Source organism: Phyllobates terribilis, unplaced genomic scaffold (genome assembly GCF_046119375.1).
Source record: "Phyllobates terribilis strain yellow unplaced genomic scaffold, ASM4611937v1 Scaffold_759__1_contigs__length_708465, whole genome shotgun sequence".
NCBI classification, from domain to species: domain Eukaryota; kingdom Metazoa; phylum Chordata; class Amphibia; order Anura; family Dendrobatidae; genus Phyllobates; species Phyllobates terribilis.
Window position 1 is genome coordinate 205,616 of NW_027363519.1, and position 14,214 is coordinate 219,829.

Sequence of the window (14,214 nt, forward strand, 5' to 3'; positions counted from 1 at the left end):
CTTCCACGGGGCATTGATATTGTCTTTTTATTCCGCTGTAACCTCCACCCCTCTTCCAAGGGGAATTAAAACCATCTTGTTAAGCTACTGTGACCTTCACGTCTCATCCACTGGGCATTGATATTGTCTTTTTATTCCACTGCGACCTCCATCACTCTTCCAAGCGGCATTGATATTGTCATTTTATTATACTGCGAACCACCACCACTCTTCCAAGAGGCATTAAAATCGTCTTGTTACGCTACTGTGACCTCCTCTTCTCTTCCACTGGGCATTAATATTGTCTTTATATTCCACTGTAACCTCCACCACTCTTCCAAGGGGCATTAAACCTTCTTGTTAAACTACTGTGACCTCCACGTCTCTTCCAGGGGGAATTAAAACCGTCTTGCTAAACCACTCTGAACTCCACAGCTCTTCCAAGGGGCATTAAAACCTTCTTATTAAGCTACTTTGACCTCCACGTCTCTTTTACGGGGAATTGATATTGTCTTTATATTCCACTGTAACCTCCACCACTCTTCCAAGGGGCATTAAAACCATCTTGTTAAATCACTCTGTACTCCACAGCTCTTCCAAGGGGCATTAAAACCATCTTGTTAAGCTACTGTGATCTCCACGTCTCTTCCACAGGGTATTGATATTGTCTTTTTATTCCACTGTGACCTCCACCAATCTTCCAAGGGGCATTGATAATGTCTTTTTCTTCCACTAAGACCTCCACCACTCTTCCAAGGGGCATTAAAACCATCTTGTTAAGCTACTGTGACCTTCACCTCTTTTCCAAGGGGCATTAAAACCGTCTTGTTAAACCACTCTGAACTCCACAGTTCTGCCAAGGGGCATTAAATCCGTCTTGATAATCTTCTGTGACCTCCACGTCTCTTCCACGCGGCAATGATATTGTATTTTTATTCCACTGCTACGTCCACCACTCTTACAAGTTGGAAATAAAACCGTCTTTTTAAGCTCCTGTGACCTCCATGTCTCTTCCATGGGGCACTGATAATGTCTTTTTATTCCAATGTAACCTCCACCACTTTTCCAAGGGGCAGAAAAACCATCTTGTTAAGCTACTGTGACCTCCATGTCTCTTCCAAGGGACATTAAAACCATCTTTTTAAACCTCTCTGAACACAACAGCTCTTCCAAGGGGCATTAAAACCGTCTTATTATGCTACTGTTACCTTCATGTCTCTTCCACGGGAAATTAATATTGTCTTTTCATTCCACTGCGTCCTCCACCACTCTTCCAAGCGGCATTAAATTTGTCTTGTTAAGTTACTGTGACCTCCACGTCTCTTCCACGGGGCATGGATATTGTCTTTTTATTCCACTGCGACCTCCACAACTCTTCCAAGGGGCATTAAAACCATCATGTTAAGCTACTGTGACCTCCACTTCTCTGCGAAGGGGCATTAAAACTTTCTTGTTAAACCACTCTGTACTCCACCACATTTCCAAGGGGTATTACAACCGTCTTGTTAAGCTACTGTGACCTCCACGTCTTTTCCACGGGGCATTAATATTGTCTTTTTATTCCACTGCAACCTCCACCTCTCTTCCAAGGTGCATTAAAACCGTCTTGTTAAGCTATTGTGACCTCCAAGTCTTTTCCACGGGGCATTGATATTGTCTTTTTATTCCACTGCGACCTCCACCACTCTTTCAAATGGCATTAAAACTGTTTTGTTAAGCTACTGTGACCTCCACGTCTCTTCAACTGGGCATTGATATTGTCTTTTTTTTCCACTGCGACCTCCACCACTCTTCCAAGGGGCATTAAAACCGTCTTGTTAACCTACTGTGACATCCATGTCTCCTCCAAGGGGCATTAACACCGTCTTGTTAAACCACTCTGAATTCCACAGCTCTTCCAAGGGGCTGTAAAACCATGGTATTAAGCTACTTTGACCTCGACGTCTCTTCCACGGGGCAATGATAATGTCTTTTTATTCCTCTTCGACCTCCATCACTCTTCAAAGGGGCATGAAAACCATATTGTTAAGGTGCTGTGACCACCACGTCTCTTCCACGGGGCATTGATATTGTCTTTTTTCCACTGTGATCTCCACCACTCTTCCAAGGGGCATTGATATTATCTTTATATTCCATTGCGATCTCCACCACTCTTCCAAGGGACATTGAAACCGTCTTGTTAAGCTACTGTGATCTCCACGTCTCTTCCACGGGGCATTGATATTGTCTTTTTATTCCACTGTAACCTCCACCACTCTTCCAAGGGGCATTAAAACCATTTTGTAAAGCTACTGTGACCTCCATGTCTCTTCCACGGGGCATTGATATTGTCTTTTTATTCCACTGCTACATCCACCACTCTTCCAAGTGGCAGTGATATTTTATTTTTATTCCACTGCGACCACCACCACTCTTCGAAGGGGCATTAAAACCGTCTTGTTAAGCTACTGTGACCTCCACGTCTCTTCCACGGGGCATTGATATTGTCTTTTTATTCCACTGCGACCTCCACCACTCTTCCAAGGGGCATTAAAACCGCCTTGTTAAGCTACTGTGGCCTCCACGTCTCATCCAAGGGGCATTGATTTTGTCTTTTTATTCCACTGCTACCTCCACCACTTTTCCAATGGGCATTGACATTGTCTTTTTATTCCACTGCTACATCCACCACTCTTCCAAGGGGCATTAAAACCGCCTTGTTAAGCTACTGTGACCTCTACGTCTCTTTCATGGGCCATTGATATTGACATTTTATTCCACTGCGACCTCAACCACTCTTCCAAGGGGCATTGATATTGTCTTTTTATTCCACTGCGACCACCACCACTCTTCGAAGGGGCATTAAAACGGTCTTGTTAAGCTACTGTGACATCCACGTCTCTTCCACGGGGCATTGATATTGTCTTTTTATTCCACTGCGACCTCCATCACTCTTCAAAGGGGTATTAAAACCGTATTGTTAAGCTGCTGTGACCACCACATCTCTTCCACGGGGCATTGATATTGTCTTTTTTCCACTGTGATCTCCACCACTCTTCCAAGGGGCATTGATATTATCTTTATATTCCACTGCGATCTCCACCACTCTTCCAAGGGACATTGAAACCGTCTTGTTAAGCTACTGTGATCTCCACGTCTCTTCCACGGGGCATTGATATTGTCTTTTTATTCCACTGTAACCTCCACCACTCTTCCAAGGGGCATTAAAACCGTCTTGTAAAGCTACTGTGACCTCCACGTCTCTTCCACTTGGCATTGATATTGTCTTTTAATTCCACTGCGACCTCCACCACTCCTCCAAGGGTGATTGATATTTTCTTTTTTTCCATTGCGACCTCCACTACTCTTCCAAGGGGCAAAAAAAACATCTTGCTAAGCTTCTGTGACCTCCACGTCTATTCCACGGGGCATTGATATTGTCTTTTTATTCCATTGTAACCTCCACCACTTTTCCAAGGGGCATTAAAACCGTCTTGTTAAGCTACAGTTACCTTCACGTCTCTTCCAGGGGGCATTAAAACCGTCTTGTTAAGCCACTCTGAACTCCACAGCTCTGTCCTCTGCCAAGGGGCATTAAAATTATCTGGTTAACCTAATGTGACCTCCACGTCTCTTCCACTACGCATTCATGTAGTGTTTTTATTCCACTGTAACCTCCACCACTCTTCCAAGGGGCATTAAAATCATCTTGTAAAGCTACTGTGACCTTCACATCTCTTCCAAGGGACATTAAAATCGTCTTGTTAAACCACTCTGAACTCCACAGCTCTGCCAAGGTGCATTAAAACCGTCTTGATAATCTACTGTGACCTCCATGTCTCTTCTACGTGGCAATGATATTTTCTTTTTATTCCACTGAGATCACAACCACTCTTCAAAGGGGCAATAAAACTGTCTTGTTAAGCCACTGTGACCTCCGCGTCTCTTCCTCGGGGCATTGATATTGTCTTTTTATTCCGCTGTAACCTCCACCACTCTTCCAAGGGGCATTAAAACCGTCTTGTTAAGTTAATGTGACCTTCACGTCTCTTCCACTGGGCATTGATATTGTCTTTTTATTCCACTGCGACCTTCACCACTTTTCCAAGGGGCATTGATATTGTCTTTTTATTCCACTGTGACCACCACCACTCATCGAAGGGGCATTAAAACCGTCTTGTTAAGCTACTGTGACATCCACGTCTCTTCCACGGGGCATTGACATTGTCTTTTTATTCCACTGCGACCTCCATCACTCTTCAAAGGGGTATTAAAACCGTATTGTTAAGCTGCTGTGACCACCACATTTCTTCCACGGGGCATTGATATTGTCTTTTTTCCATTGTGATCTCCACCACTCTTCCAAGGGGCATTCATATTATCTTTATATTCCACTGCGATCTCCACCACTCTTCCAAGGTACATTAAAACAGTCTTGTTAAGCTACTGTGACCTCCACGTCTCTTCCATGGGGCATTGATATTGTCTTTTTATTCCACTGTAACCTCCACGACTCTTCCAAAGGGCTTTAAAACCGTCTTGCTACGCTACTATGACCTTCACGTCTCTTCAACGGGACATTGATATTGTGTTTTTATTCCACTGCGACCTCCACCACTCCTCAAAGGGTGATTGATATTTTCTTTTTTTTCCATTGCGACCTCCACTACTCTTCCAAGCGGCAAAAAAAACATCTTGCTAAGCTACTGTGACCTCCACGTCTATTCCACGGGGCATTGATATTGTCTTTTTATTCCATTGTAACCTCCACCACTCTTCCAAGGGGCATTAAAACCGTCTTGTTAAGCTACAGTTACCTTCATGTCTCTTCCAAGGGGCATTAAAATCGTCTTGTTAAGCCACTCTGAACTCCACAGCTCTGCCCTCTGCCAAGGGGCATTAAAATTATCTGGTTAACCTATTGTGACCTCCACGTCTCTTCTACTGGGCATTGATGTAGTGTTTTTATTCCACTGTAACCTCCACCACTCTTCCAAGGGGCATTAAAATCGTCTTGTAAAGCTACTGTGACCTTAACATCTCTTCCAAGGGACATTAAAATCGTCTTGTTAAACCACTCTGAACTCCACAGCTCTGCCAAGGTGCATTAAAACCGTCTTGATAATCTACTGTGACCTCCATGTGTCTTCCACGCGGCAATGATATTGTCTTTATATTCCACTGCAATCACAACCACTCTTCCAAGGGGCAATAAAACTGTCTTGTTAAGCCACTGTGACCTCCTCGTCTCTTCCACGGGGCATTGATATTGTCTTTTTATTCCGCTGTAACCTCCACCACTCTTCCAAGGGGCATTAAAATCGTCTTGTTAAGCTACTGTGACCTTCACGTCTCTTCCACTGGGCATTGATATTGTCTTTTTATTCCACTACGACCTCCACCACTCTTCCAAGGGGCATTGATATTGTCATTTTATTATACTGCGAACCACCACCACTCTTCCAAGAGGCATTAAAATCGTCTTGTTACGCTACTGTGACCTCCTCTTCTCTTCCACTGGGCATTAATATTGTCTTTATATTCCACTGTAACCTCCACCACTCTTCCAAGGGGCATTAAACCTTTCCTCTTAAGCTACTGTGACCTCCACGTCTCTTCCAAGGGGAATTAAAACCGTCTTGTTAAACCACTCTGAACTCCACAGCTCTTCCAAGGGGCATTAAATCCGTCTTATTAAGCTACTTTGACTTCCACGTCTCTTTTACGGGGAATTGATATTGTCTTTATATTCCACTGTAACCTCCACCACTCTCCCAAGGGGCATTAAACCTTCTTGTTAAGCTACTGTGATCTCCACGTCTCTTCCACGGGGTATTGATATTGTCTTTTTATTCCACTGTGACCTCCACCAATCTTCCAAGGGGCATTGATAATGTCTTTTTATTCCACTAAGACCTCCACCACTCTTCCAAGGGGCATTAAAACCGTCTTGTTAAGCTACTGTGACCTTCACCTCTTTTCCAAGGGGCATTAAAACCGTCTTGTTAAACCACTCTGAACTCCACAGTTCTGCCAAGGGGCATTAAATCCGTCTTGATAATCTACTGTGACCTCCACGTCTCTTCCACGCGGCAATGATATTGTATTTTTATTCCACTGCGACGTCCACCACTCTTACAAGTTGGAAATAAAACCGTCTTGTTAAGCTACTGTGACCTCCATGTCTCTTCCATGGGGCACTGGTAATGTCTTTTTATTCCAATGTAACCTCCACCACTTTTCCAAGGGGCACGAAAACTGTCTTGTTAAGCTACTGTGACCTCCATGTCTCTTCCAAGGGACATTAAAGCCATCTTTTTAAACCTCTCTGAACTCCACAGCTCTTCCAAGGGGCATTAAAACCGTCTTTTTATGCTACTGTTACCTCCATGTCTCTTAAACGGGATATTGATATTGTCTTTTCATTCCACTGCGTCCTCCACCACTCTTCCAAGGGGCATTAAATTTGTCTGGTTAAGCTACTGTGACCTCCACGTCTCTTCCACGGGGCATTGATATTGTCTTTTTATTCCACTGCGACCTCCACCACTCTTCCAAGGGGCATTAAAACCATCTTGTTTAGCTGCTGCGACCTCCACTTCTCTGCCAAGGGGCATTAAAACTTTCTTTTTAAACCACTCTGTACTCCACCACATTTCCAAGGGGCATTAAAACCGTCTTGTTAAGCTACTGTGACCTCCATGTCTCTTCCACGGGGCATTAATATTGTCTTTTTATTCCACTGCAACCTCCACCACTCTTCCAAGGGGCATTAAAACCGTCTTGTTAAGCTGCTGTGACCCTCCAAGTCTTTTCCACGGGGCATTGATATTGTCTTTTTATTCCACTGCGACCTCCACCACTCTTTCAAAGGGCATTAAAACTGTTTTGTTAAGCTACTGTGACCTCCACGTCTCTTCAACTGGGCATTGATATTGTCTTTTTTTTCCACTGCGACTTACACCACTCATCCAAGGGACATTAAAACCGTCTTGTTAAGCTACTGTGACCTCCATGTCTCTTCCAAGGGGCATTACCACCATCTTGTTAAACCACTCTGAATTCCACACCTCTTCCAATGGGCAGTAAAGCCATGTTATTAAGATACTTTGACCTCGACGTCTCTTCCACGGGGCAATGATAATGTCTTTTTATACCACTTCGACCTCCATCACTCTTCAAAGGGGCATTAAAACAGTATTGTTAAGTTGCTGTGACCACCACGTCTCTTCCACGGGGCATTGATATTGTCTTTTTTCCACTGTGATCTCCACCAGTCTTCCAAGGGGCATTGATATTATCTTTATATTCCACTGCGATCTCCACCACTCTTCCAAGGGACATTGAAATCATTTTGTTAAGCTACTGTGATCTACACTTCTCTTCCACGGGGACTTGATATTGTCTTTTTATTCCACTGTAACCTCCACCACTCTTCCAAGGGGCATTAAAACTGTTTTGTAAAGCTACTGTGACCTCCATGTCTCTTCCACGGGGCATAGATATTGTCTTTTTATTCCACTGCTACCTCCACCACTCTTCCAAGGGGTATTGATATTGTCTTTTTATTCCACTGCTACCACCACCACTCTTCGAAGGGGCATTAAAACCGTCTTGTTAAGCTACTGTGACCTCCACGTCTCTTCCACGGGGCATTGATATTGTATTTTTATTCCACTGCGACCTCCACCACTCTTCCAAGGGGCATTAGAACCGCCTTGTTAAGCTACTGTGGCCCCCACGTCTCATCCAAGGGGCATTGATTTTGTCTTTTTATTCCACTGTTACCTCCACCACTTTTCCAATGGGCATTAAAACCATCTTCTTAAGCTACTGTGACCTCTACGTCTCTTCCACGGGGCATTGATATTGTCATTTTATTCCACTGCGACCTCCACCACTCTTCCAAGGTGCATTGATATTGTCTTTTTATTCCACTGCGACCACCATAACTCTTCGAAGGGGCATTAAAACCGTCTTGTTAAGCTACTGTGACATCCAGGTCTCTTCCACGGGGCATTGATATTGTCTTTTTATTCCACTGCGACCTCCATCACTCTTCAAAGGGGTATTAAAACTGTATTGTTAAGCTGCTGTGACCACGACATCTCTTCCACGGGGCATTGATATTGTCTTTTTTCCACTGTGATCTCCACCACTCTTCCAAGGGGCATTCATATTATCTTTATATTCCACTGCGATCTCCACCACTCTTCCAAGGGGCATTGAAACCGTCTTGTTAAGCTACTGTGATCTCCACGTCTCTTCCACGGGGCATTGATATTGTCTTTTTATTACACTGTAACCTCCACCACTCTTCCAAGGGGCATTAAAACCATCTTGTAAAGCTACTGTGACCTCCACGTCTCTTCCAAGGGGCAATGATATTGTCTTTTTATTCCACTGCGACCACCACTACTCTTCGAAGGGGCATTAAAACCATTTTGTTAAGCTACTGTGATCTACACTTCTCTTCCACAGGGAATTGATATTGTCTTTTTATTCCACTGTAACCTCCACCACTCTTCCAAGGGGCATTAAAACTGTTTTGTAAAGCTACTGTGACCTCCATGTCTCTTCCACGGGGCATAGATATTGTCTTTTTATTCCACTGCTACCTCCACCACTCTTCCAAGGGGCATTGATATTGTCTTTTTATTCCACTGCGATCACCACCACTCTTCGAAGGGGCATTAAAACCGTCTTGTTAAGCTACTGTGACCTCCACGTCTCTTCCACGGGGCATTGATATTGTATTTTTATTCCACTGCGACCTCCACCACTCTTCCAAGGGGCATTAGAACCGCCTTGTTAAGCTACTGTGGCCCCCACGTCTCATCCAAGGGGCATTGATTTTGTCTTTTTATTCCACTGCTACCTCCACCACTTTTCCAATGGGCATTAAAACCATCTTCTTAAGCTACTGTGACCTCTACGTCTCTTCCACGGGGCATTGATATTGTCATTTTATTCCACTGCGACCTCCACCACTCTTCCAAGGGGCATTGATATTGTCTTTTTATTCCACTGCGACCACCATAACTCTTCGAAGGGGCATTAAAACCGTCTTGTTAAGCTACTGTGACATCCAGGTCTCTTCCACGGGGCATTGATATTGTCTTTTTATTCCACTGCGACCTCCATCACTCTTCAAAAGGGTATTAAAACTGTATTGTTAAGCTGCTGTGACCACGACATCTCTTCCACGGGGCATTGATATTGTCTTTTTTCCACTGTGATCTCCACCACTCTTCCAAGGGGCATTGATATTATCTTTATATTCCACTGCGATCTCCACCACTCTTCCAAGGGGCATTGAAACCGTTTTGTTAAGCTACTGTGATCTCCACGTCTCTTCCACGGGGCATTGATATTGTCTTTTTTCCACTGTGATCTCCACCACTCTTCCAAGGGGCATTGATATTATCTTTATATTCCACTGCGATCTCCACCACTCTTCCAAGGGGCATTGAAACCGTTTTGTTAAGCTACTGTGATCTCCACGTCTCTTCCACGGGGCATTGATATTGTCTTTTTATTACACTGTAACCTCCACCACTCTTCCAAGGGGCATAAAAACCATCTTGTAAAGCTACTGTGACCTCCACGTCTCTTCCAAGGGGCATTGATATTGTCTTTTTATTCCACTGCGACCACCACTACTCTTCGAAGGGACATTAAAACCATTTTGATAAGCTACTGTGACCTCCACGTCTCTTCCACGGGGCGTTGATATTGTCTTTTTATTCCACTGCGACCTCCACCACTCTTCCAAGGGGCATTGATATTGTCTTTTTATTCCACTGCGACCACCACCACTCTTCGAAGGTGCATTAAAACCGACTTGTTAAGCTACTGTGACCTCCACGTCTCTTCCACGGGGCATTGATATTGTCTTTTTATTCCACTGCGACCTCCACCACTGTTCCAAGGGGCATTAAAACCGTCTTGTTAAGCTACTGTGACCTCCACGTCTCTTCTACGGGGCACTGATATTGTCTTTTTATTCCCTGCGACCTACACCACTCTTCCAAGGGGCAATAAAATTTTCTTTTTAAGCAACTGTGACCTCCACGTTTCTTCCACGGGGCAGAGATATTTTCTTTTTATTCCAATGCGACATCCACCACTCTTCCAAGGTGCATTGATATTGTCTTTTTATTCCACTGCAACCTCCAACACTCTTCCAAGGGGCATTAAAACTGTCTTGATAAGCTACTGTGACCGCCACATCTCTTCCACGGGGCGTTGATATTATCTTTTTATTCCAATGTAACCTTCACCACCTTTCCAACGTGCATTAGAACTGCCTTGTTAAGCTACTGTGGCCTCCCCGTCTCATCCAAGGGGAATTAAAACCGTCTTGTTAAACCAATCTGAACTCCACAGCTCTTCCAAGGGGCATTAAAACCGTCTTGTTAAGCTACTGTGACCTCCACGTATATTCCACGGGGCATTTATATTGACTTTTTAATCCAATGCGATCTCCACCACTCTTCCAAGGGGCATTAAAACTGTGTTGTTAAGCTACTGTGACCTCGACATCTCTTCCACGGGGCATTGAAATTGTCTTTTTCTTCCACTGTAACCTCCACCACTTTTCCAATGGGCATTAAAACTCTCTTTTTAAGCTACTGTGACCGCCACGTCTCATCCAAGGATCATTAATACCGTCTTTATAAACCACTCTGAACTTCACAGCTCTTCCAAGGTATATTAAAACCATCTTGTTAAGCTACTTTGACCTCCACGTCTCTTCCACGGGGCATTAATATTGGCTTTTTATTCCACTGCGACCTCCACCACTCTTCCAAGGGGCATTAAAACCATCTTGTTAAGCTACTTCTACGTTCACGTCTCTTGCACGGGGCATTGATATTCTCTTTTTACTCCACTGCAACCTCCACCACTCTTCTAAGGGGCACTAAACCTGTATTGTTAAGCTACTGTGACCACAATGTCTCTTCCACAGGGCATTGATATTGTCTTTTTATTCCACTGCGACCTCCACCAATCTTCCAAGTGGCATTAAAACAGTCTTGTTAAGCTACTATTACCTCCACGTCTCTTCCACGGGGCATTGATATTGTCTTTTTATTCCACTGCGACCAACATCACTCTTCCAAGGAACATTGATATTGTCTTTTTATTCCACTGCGACCCCCACAGCTCTTCCAACGGGCATTAAAACCGTCTTGTTAAGCTACTGTGACTTCCACGTCTCTTCCAAGGGGCATTAAAACCGTCTTGTTAAACCTCTCTCAACTCCACAGCTCTTCCAAGGGGCATTAAAACAGTCTTATAAAGCTACTGTGACCTCCACGTTTCTTCCACTGGGCATTGATATTGTCTTTTTATTCCAATGTAACCTACACCACGATTCCAATTGGCACTAAAACCGTCTTGTTAAGCTACTGTGACCTCCATGCCTCTTCCAAGGGGCATTAAAACTGTCTTGTTAAACCTCTCTGAACTACACAGTTCTTCCAAGGGGCATTAAAACAGTCTTGTTATGCTACTGTGACCTTCATGTCTGTTCCACTGGGTATTGATATTGTCTTCTTATACCACTGCGACGTCCACCACTCTTCCAAGGGGTTTTAAAATAGCCTTGTTAAGATACTGTGACCTCCACGTCCCTTCTACGGGGCATTGATATTGTCTTTTTATTCCACTGTATCCTCCACCACTCTTCCAAAGGGCATTAAAACTGTCTTGTTAAGCTACTGTCATCTTCACGTCTCTTCCAAGGGGCATTAAATCCTTCTTGTTAAACCACTCTGAATGCCACAGCTCTGCCAAGGGGCATTAAAAAGTGTCTTGTTAAGCTACTGTGGCCTCCATGTCTTTTCCACAGGGCATTGATATTGTCTTTTTTTTTCACTGTAACCTCCACCACTCTTCCAAGAGGCATTAAAACTGTCTTGTTAAGCTACTGCTACCTCCACGTCTCTTCCAAGGGGCATTAAAACCATCTTGTTAAACCACTCTGTGCTCCACAGCTTTTCCAAGGGGCATTAAAACCATCTTGTTAAGCTACTGTGACCTCCACGTCTCTTCCACGGGGCATTGATATTGTCTTTTTATTCCACAGCGACCCCCACTACTCTTCCAATGGGCATTAAAACCGTCTTGTTAAGCGACTCTGACCTCCACGTCTCTTCCACGGGGCATTGATTTTGTCTTTTTATTCCACTGCTACCTCCACCACTCTTCCACGGGGCATGAAAACCATTTTGTTAAATTTCTGTGACCTCCATGTCTCTTCTACGGGGAATTGATATTGTCTTTTTAGTCCAATACGATCTCCACCACTCTTCCAAGGGGCATTGATATTGTCTTTTTATTCCACTGCAACCGCCACAACTTTTCTAAGGGCCATTAAAACCATCTTGTTAAGCTACTGTGACCTCCACGTCTCTTACACGGGGCATTGATATTGTTTTTTTATTCCACTGCGACATCCACCACTCTTCCAAGGGGCATTAAAACCGCTTTGTTAAACTACTGTGACCTCCACGTCTCTTCCACGGGGCATTGATATTGTATTTTTATTCCACAGCGACCTCCACGACTCTTCCAAGGGGCATTAAAACCGTCTTGTTAAGCTACTGTGACCTCCACGTCTTTTCCAAGGGGCATTGATATTGTCTTCTTATTCCACTGCGACCTCCACCCATCTTCCAAGCGGCATTAAAACTGTCTTGTTAAGCTACTATTACCCCCACGTCTCTTCCACGGGGCATTGATATTGTCTTTTTATTCCACTGCAACCAACATCACTCTTCCAAGTAACATTGATATTGTCTTTTTATTCCACTGCGACCCCCACAACTCTTCCAACGGGCATTAAAACCATCTTGTTAAGCTACTGTGACTTCCACGTCTCTTCCAAGGGGCATTAAAACCGCCTTGTTAAACCTCTCTGAACTCCACAGCTCTTCCAAGGGGCATTAAAACTGTCTTGTTATGCTACTGTGACCTCCACATTTCTTCCAATGGGCATTGATATTGTCTTTTTATTCCAATGTAACCTACACCACGATTCCAATTGGCACTAAAACCGTCTTGTTAAGCTACTGTGACCTCCACGTCTCTTCCAAGTGGCATTAAAACTGTCTTGTTAAACCTCTCTGAACTCCACAGTTCTTCCAAGGGGCATTAAAATAGTCTTGTTATGCTACTGAGACCTTCATGGCTGTTCCACTGGGTATTGATATTGTCTTCTTATACCACTGCTACCTCCACCACTCTTCCAAGGGGCATTAAAATAGTCTTGTTACGCTACTGTGACCTCCACGTCCCTTCTACGGGGCATTGATATTGTCTTTTTATTCCACTGCAACCTCCACCACTCTTCCAAGGGGCATTGTTATTGTTTTTTTATTCCACTGCGACCTCCACTACTCTTCCAAGGGACTTTGATATTGTCTTTTTATTACTCTGCGACCTCCACCAAGGGGCAATAAAGCCATCTTTTTAAGCTACTGTGACCTCCAAGTCTCTTCCACGGGGCATTCATATTGTCTTTTCATTCCACTGTAACCTCCACCACTCTTCCAAGGGGCATTAAAACTGTCTTGTTAAGCTACTGTCATCTTCACGTCTCTTCAAAGGGGCATTAAATCCTTCTTGTTAAACCACTCTGAATGCCACAGCTCTGCCAAGGGGCATTAAAAAGTGTCTTGTTAAGCTACTGTGGCCTCCACGTCTTTTCCACAGGGCATTGATATTGTCTTTTTTTTTCACTGTAACCTCCACCACTCTTACAAGAGGCATGAAAACTGTCTTGTTAAGCTACTGCTACCTCCACGTCTCTTCCAAAGGGCTTTAAAACCATCTTGTTAAACCGCTCTGTACTCCACAGCTCTTCCAAGGTGCATTAAAACCATCTTGTTAAGCTACTGTAACCTCCACGTCTCTTCCACGGGGCATTGATTTTGTCTTTTTATTCCACTGCTACCTCCACCACTCTTCCACGGGGCATGAAAACCATTTTGTTAAGTTTCTGTGACCTCCATGTCTCTTCTACGGGGAATTGATATTGTCTTTTTAGTCCAATACGACCTCCACCACTCATCCAAGGGGCATTATTATTGTCTTTTTATTCCACTGCAACCGCCACAACTTTTCTAAGGGCCATTAAAACCATCTTGTTAAGCTACTGTGACCTCCACGTCTCTTACACGGGACATTGATATTGTTTTTTTATTCCACTGTGACCTCCACCACTCTTCCAAGGGGCATTAAAACCGC